The sequence below is a fragment of the Mercenaria mercenaria genome, chromosome 17, assembly GCF_021730395.1.
Source record: "Mercenaria mercenaria strain notata chromosome 17, MADL_Memer_1, whole genome shotgun sequence".
NCBI lineage: Eukaryota > Metazoa > Mollusca > Bivalvia > Venerida > Veneridae > Mercenaria > Mercenaria mercenaria.
This window is the reverse complement of record NC_069377.1, coordinates 65,031,331-65,037,330: the sequence shown is the minus strand read 5'-3', so window position 1 is coordinate 65,037,330 and position 6,000 is coordinate 65,031,331.

Below are 6,000 nucleotides of genomic sequence, written 5' to 3'. Positions count from 1 at the left end.
AACATTCTTACCAAGTTTCATTAAGTTTGGGCCAAAATTGTGACCTCTACACCGTTAACAGTCAAATTGTTGACGACGACGGACGGACGGACGACGGACAAAGGGCGATCACAAAAGCTCACCTTTGAGCACTTCGTGCTTAGGTGAGCTAAAAACAGGAGTGACGAAGGCATTCCTCTAATCCGATGGTAAGTTGCAAGTGTCCAGTGATGACTGAAATAATATATCGCAGAGTCCTTGTGAGAGTTCATGTGCGCATGTTTTGAGAATTACTCTTGGGATACCATCTGGACCAATAGCATTCGAGAAGTAGGCTATGGATGCTGCGTTGGATGTAATATTCAAATGTGGAATTTCCTGGAGTTTTTTTCTTCTTCTTTATTTTGGTAGATCTATGCTCACATTTGATATGATGATTTTGTGGGTTTTGGTAAAAACCGGCTGAAATTGTTCCACCATTATATTTGCTTTAAATTTCGCATCTGTTATGAGGTTCTCCTTTTGTTTTGGTGATGCTATACCACTTTTAGGGAGTCAGTGGCACAGTGGTTAGCAGGTTGGACTACAACGCCAGCGGTCCGGATTCGATTCCCTAACACTTCCAAAACCAAGCATTCTATGCTTTAAAAGGATCTCTCATAGATTTTATTGTGATACAGGTGACTAAGGTCTGGTGGAGCAAGAAGCAGGAATATAAAAAGTAATATTTTTGTTACTTTCAGTTCTTCCACTTTGGGATCATTAATTGACAGATCACGGGAAGCACGTGAAACTTACAGGAAGTAAACAGGTGATAGATTTTGTCAGTTAGAACAATGAAAAGAACATTATTGCAGATGCACTTCGGAAGCTAAATTGTATGTCATGATTTCTTTTAAAACTTAAGTGTCGTCACAGTTTGAATTTTCATACGAAACATCTAAACAGGCTGGTAACATTGCCCGATCGGGCTTACGACACAAAAAGTAGTATTTCTTGAAAAATAATGAAGATATTTCTTTCAAACTTGGTCCATTTATTAAGCATAACAAATAATACAACTTAGAATAAAAATAACTTGGTTGCTTTCAGGTTTGGTAGAATTATTTCCCCTTTTCAGATTTTTATGACGCATAATCTTTGAAGTCCAAAAAAAAATGTTCTAATCCTAAGTTTAAAACAAAAAAGGGTTCAATGGCTTTCTAATGTTCTAAATTATTGCGCTAGTAAATGAATGTATACATTCTACTCTGCTTTCACTTACAACATTATTGAGAAATGTTAGTTCTAAAAACATTGCTCATACATCTGCACTAGAAACAAAGTATTTACTCTAAATACATAGAATAAAGGTATTGGCGCACAAGTTTGGAGCAATAGAAAACCACTGAACCTTTTCTGTTTTAAACATTGCATTAAAACATATATTGTTTGGACTTCAAAAATTATGCATCATAAAATACTGAAAAAGGGAAGTAATTCTAACAAAACTGAAGGCAACAAAGCTATTTCTATCTTGTTAAGCATTACATGGTATGCTTAATAAATGGACCTAGTTTGAAAGAAATAGCTTCATTATTTTTCAAGAAATACTACTTTTTGTGTCATAAGCCCGATCGGGCAATGTTACCAGCCTGCTAAAATTAGGGCATTGGCACTGTTGTGAGTATTCTACTAAAAGTAAAAATGTCCGGAATGAAGAAAGATTGGAAAACAGTCATTACTGTTTACAGGTGGACACTTTTGAAATAAATTGTAATTTATAACAGGAATAAGCTGTTAACTGTCGCAGGTTGTAAACATTCAAATTGCGAAGCAAGCCAGAACAGCAAAAGTAGGCACAATTAACATTAACTGTTTTGCAAAATGATGTCGTGTAGAGCAGGTCTAGGAAAGTGGTATATTTACAGATTATCTGTAAATTTACAGATAATCTATAATTTTACAGATTTTTCGATCTGTAAATTTACACATCAAATGTTTGAAAACTGCTAAAATCTTACTTGGACTCAAAATTGCAGCTTGAAATTAATCGATTTATTTATGGTACGCATAAATAAAGGTCAATTGTAACTTTCAGTCATTTCTGTTGACTTTGATTTTTTTGAAAATGCCAAAAATTCAAAGTCAATAAAAATGGCTGAAACTCACAAATGATGTTAATTTGTGCATACTGTAAATAAACCAATTAATTTTAAACTGCGGTTCTGGGAATAAATGTAATTTTATCAATTTTCATACACACAATCTGTAAATTTATAGATTATCTGTAAATTTACAGATAATCTGTAAATATACCACTTTCCTAGACCTGTAGAGCTCACAGGTGTTTGGCTTATGCCTAGTGCCAGGCTACCCTATAAAAAATCATTTTTTGTGGAGCCCGCTTTGAGAAGGGAAGACATAGTCGTCCAAATGGCTGTTTGGTGTATGTACGTCCGTCCATGCGTCCACCCAGATTTGTTTGCCCGAACCATAACTTTGACATGCATGGAGCAGTCTTGTTTATATTCGGCATGAATGTTATCCTCAGTGAGACAGAGTGGCTCTTGCGCAAACCCCAGGTTCCTATCTCGAAGGTTAAGGTCACAGTTGGAGGTCAAAGGTCATGTCAGATCTTGTCTGGCCCTGGTAACTTTGACATGCATTGAGGAAGCTTGTATATATTTGGCATGAATGTTTAACTCAATGAGATGGAGTGTCGTGTGCAAACCCCAGGTTCCTATCTCAAAGGTCAAGGTCACAGGGGTCAAAGGTCATTTTAGAGCTTATCCAGGCCATAACTTTGATAAGTATGGAGTCTGTCAGGCGTAAGTACATGAAAGGTCAAAGGTCAAAAGGTGATGCAGTTTCTCTTGTCTGGGCTTACTAACTTAACCATGAATGGAGATGTTCTTAAATAACTTGGCAGAAATGTTTTCCGCAATCTCTTTTAATAGTATCATAAATATTAGTACTTTTGACAGCTGGCGGGCTTGACATGTTGCCCGTGGGCATCTAGTTATAGGGTAGGGCCTGGACCTAGGCCTGAGATGAACCCAATTGGTAGAGCTATAACACTATCAGTATAATAGATGGTGACCAAGTTGCTGCTCAGTATAAAGTATTGGTATCTGATGCTTTTTAAATGACAAAGTTTAACAAGAGCACCGCCTTGCGGGTGCTGACGCTCATCTGATTTTTTTTTGTGTAATAGAAATATTGTCCTACCCATGATTTTCTAAGTCTAAAAAGGGCCATCATTCTTGCAAAAAGCAGGATAGAGTTATGTTTCTTGATGTACAGTGTCCACTTATGATGGTGAAAAACTGTTGCAAGTTTTAAAGCAATAGCTTTGATAGTTTATGAGAAAAGTTGACTTAAACATAATACTCAACCAAGAAAATGATTTTCTAAGTCCAAAAGGGGCAATAATTATTGCAAAAAGCAGGATGGAGTTATGTTGCTTGCTGTACAGGGTCAGCTTATGATGGTGAACAAGTGTTGCAAGTTTCAAAGCAATAGCTTTGATAGTTTAAGAGAAAAAGTTGACCTAAACATAAAACTTAACCAAGAAATCTGATATTTTCTAAGTCCAAAAGGGGCCATAAATCTTGCAAAAAGCAGGACGGAGTTATGTTTCTTGCTGTTCAGGGTCAACTTATGATGGTGAACAAGTGCTGCAAGTTTTAAAGCAGTAGCTTTGATAGTTTAGGATAAAAGCTGACCTAAACATAAAACTTAACCAAGAAAACTGATTTTCTAAGTCCAAAAGGGGCAATAAATCCTGCAAAAAGCAAGATGGAGTTATGTTTCTTGATGTACAGGGTCAGCTTATGATGGTGAACAAGTATTCCAAGTTTCAAAGCAATAGCTTTGATAGTTTAGGAGAAAAGTTGACCTAAACATAAAACTTAACCAAGAAATCTGATATTTTCTAAGTACAAAAGGGGCCATAAATCTTGCAAAAAGCAAGATGGAGTTATGTTTCTTGCTATACAGGGTCAGCTTATGATGGTGAACAAGTATTCCAAGTTTCAAAGCAATAGCTTTGATAGTTTAGGAGAAAAGCTGACCTAAACATAAAACTTAACCAGGCAACGCCGACGCAGACGCCGACGCCGACGCCGACAACCGCTCAAGTGATGACAATAACTCATCATTTTTTTTCAAAAAATCAGATGAGCTAATAAAAAGAGTTGGTTTCATTGCTTGATCCAAAAATTTGATGTAAGATGGTTGACTGTATCTCTTGCGCTATACAAGTGCATTTAGGTATCAGTAACGACAGGAAAGATAACTCTTGCAAACCTCCACAAAAAATTGAAAAAAATGCTTGCATTCGCTTTTCAAACCAAACTAACTGTGTTAGTAGAGTGTATTTTAAATACTATTATGATTTTTAAGATATAAAAGTGTGAGATTGGAAATTATACACTGCAGTTTTCCAAAGTGAAATTACCATGTATTTGAATGGGGCTAAAATTTTGTTATCATTTTTGTGGAGCCCGCTTGCGGTGAGCTGGACTTAGTCGCCACTTTTGGCGGTTCTGTGTATGTCCGTCTGTTCGGCCGATTTTTTCCGGACCATAACTTTGACATGCATGGAGCAATCTTGTTTATAACTGGCATGAATGTTAACCTCAGTGAGAAGGAGTGTCATGCGTAAACACCATGTTCCTATCTCAAAGGTCAAGGTCACAGTTGGAGGTCAAAGGACAAATTGAAGAATGAGTTTGTCCGGAGCATTTCTTCTAAATGCGTGGTGGGATTTTGATGTAACTTGGCATGAATGTTCACCATTGAGACGGAGTGTCATGCGCAAGAACCAGGTCCCTAGGTCTAAGATCAAGGTCACACTTAGAGGTCAAAGGTCAGATACAAGAATGACTTTGTCCGGAGCATTTCTTTTTCATGCATAGAGGGATTTTGATGTAACTTGGCACAATTGTTCACCATCATGTGAGGGAGCGTCATGGGCAAGAATTAAGACCACTTTTCTGTGGTACAAGTTACAACATGCATGTTACATCCAAGGTGAGGTGTATTATGACCTATCTCTACTGGTAAGGATTTTTGTGTGGACTTAGATTATTTTTTTTGCACTCCATGCAGTCCTTTTTGCAGCTGACGGGCTCGACATGTTGCCCATGGGCATCTTGTTTTTATTGAATGGCGTTGTAATCTCTTTAAAGAAATGAGTGAAATGTTCCTTTGTATTGGATGAATAAGTCATATTAAAACAAGAGCTCGTCGAACACGAAATGCCCCCCTTGATGCATTCATTAATTGCACAAGGAACAGAAATTATTTGCTCACTGTAAACAAAAGTTCTACTGTTCTGGTTCAGTGTGACATTGACCTTTGACCTATTGACCTCAAAATCAACAGGTGTCATCTGCTGGTCATGATCAACCTCCCTATTAAGTTTCATGATCCTAGGCCCAAGCATTCTCAAGGTATCCTCCGGAAAGGGTTTAACTGTTTCGGGTCAATGTGACCTTGACCTTTAGCCTACTGACCTCAAAATATAGGGGTCATCTACAGGTCATGACCAACCTCCCTATCAAGTTTCATAATCGTAGGCCCAAGCGTTCTCAAGTTATTGTCTGGAAACGGTTTAAATGTTCCGGGCCACTGTAACCTTGCCCTTTAACCTACTGACCTCAAAATCAATAGAGGTCATCTGCTGGTCATGATGAACCTCTCTATTATCTTTCATGACCCTTAGCTCAAGCGTTCTCAAGTTATCATCCAGAAACCGTTTTAACTGTTCCTGGCCAATGTGACCTTGAACTTTGACCTAATGACGTCAGAATTGATAGGGGTCATCTGCTGGTAATGATCAATCTCCCTATCAATTTTCCTTATCCTAGGCCCAAGGGTTCTTGAGTTATCGCCCAGAAACCATTTTACTGTTCCTGGTCACTGTGACCTTGACCTTTGACCAACTGATCTCAAAATCTATAGGGATCATCTGCTGGTCATGACCAACCTCTCTATCAACTTTCATGATCCTAGGCCTGAGTGTTCTTGAGTTAT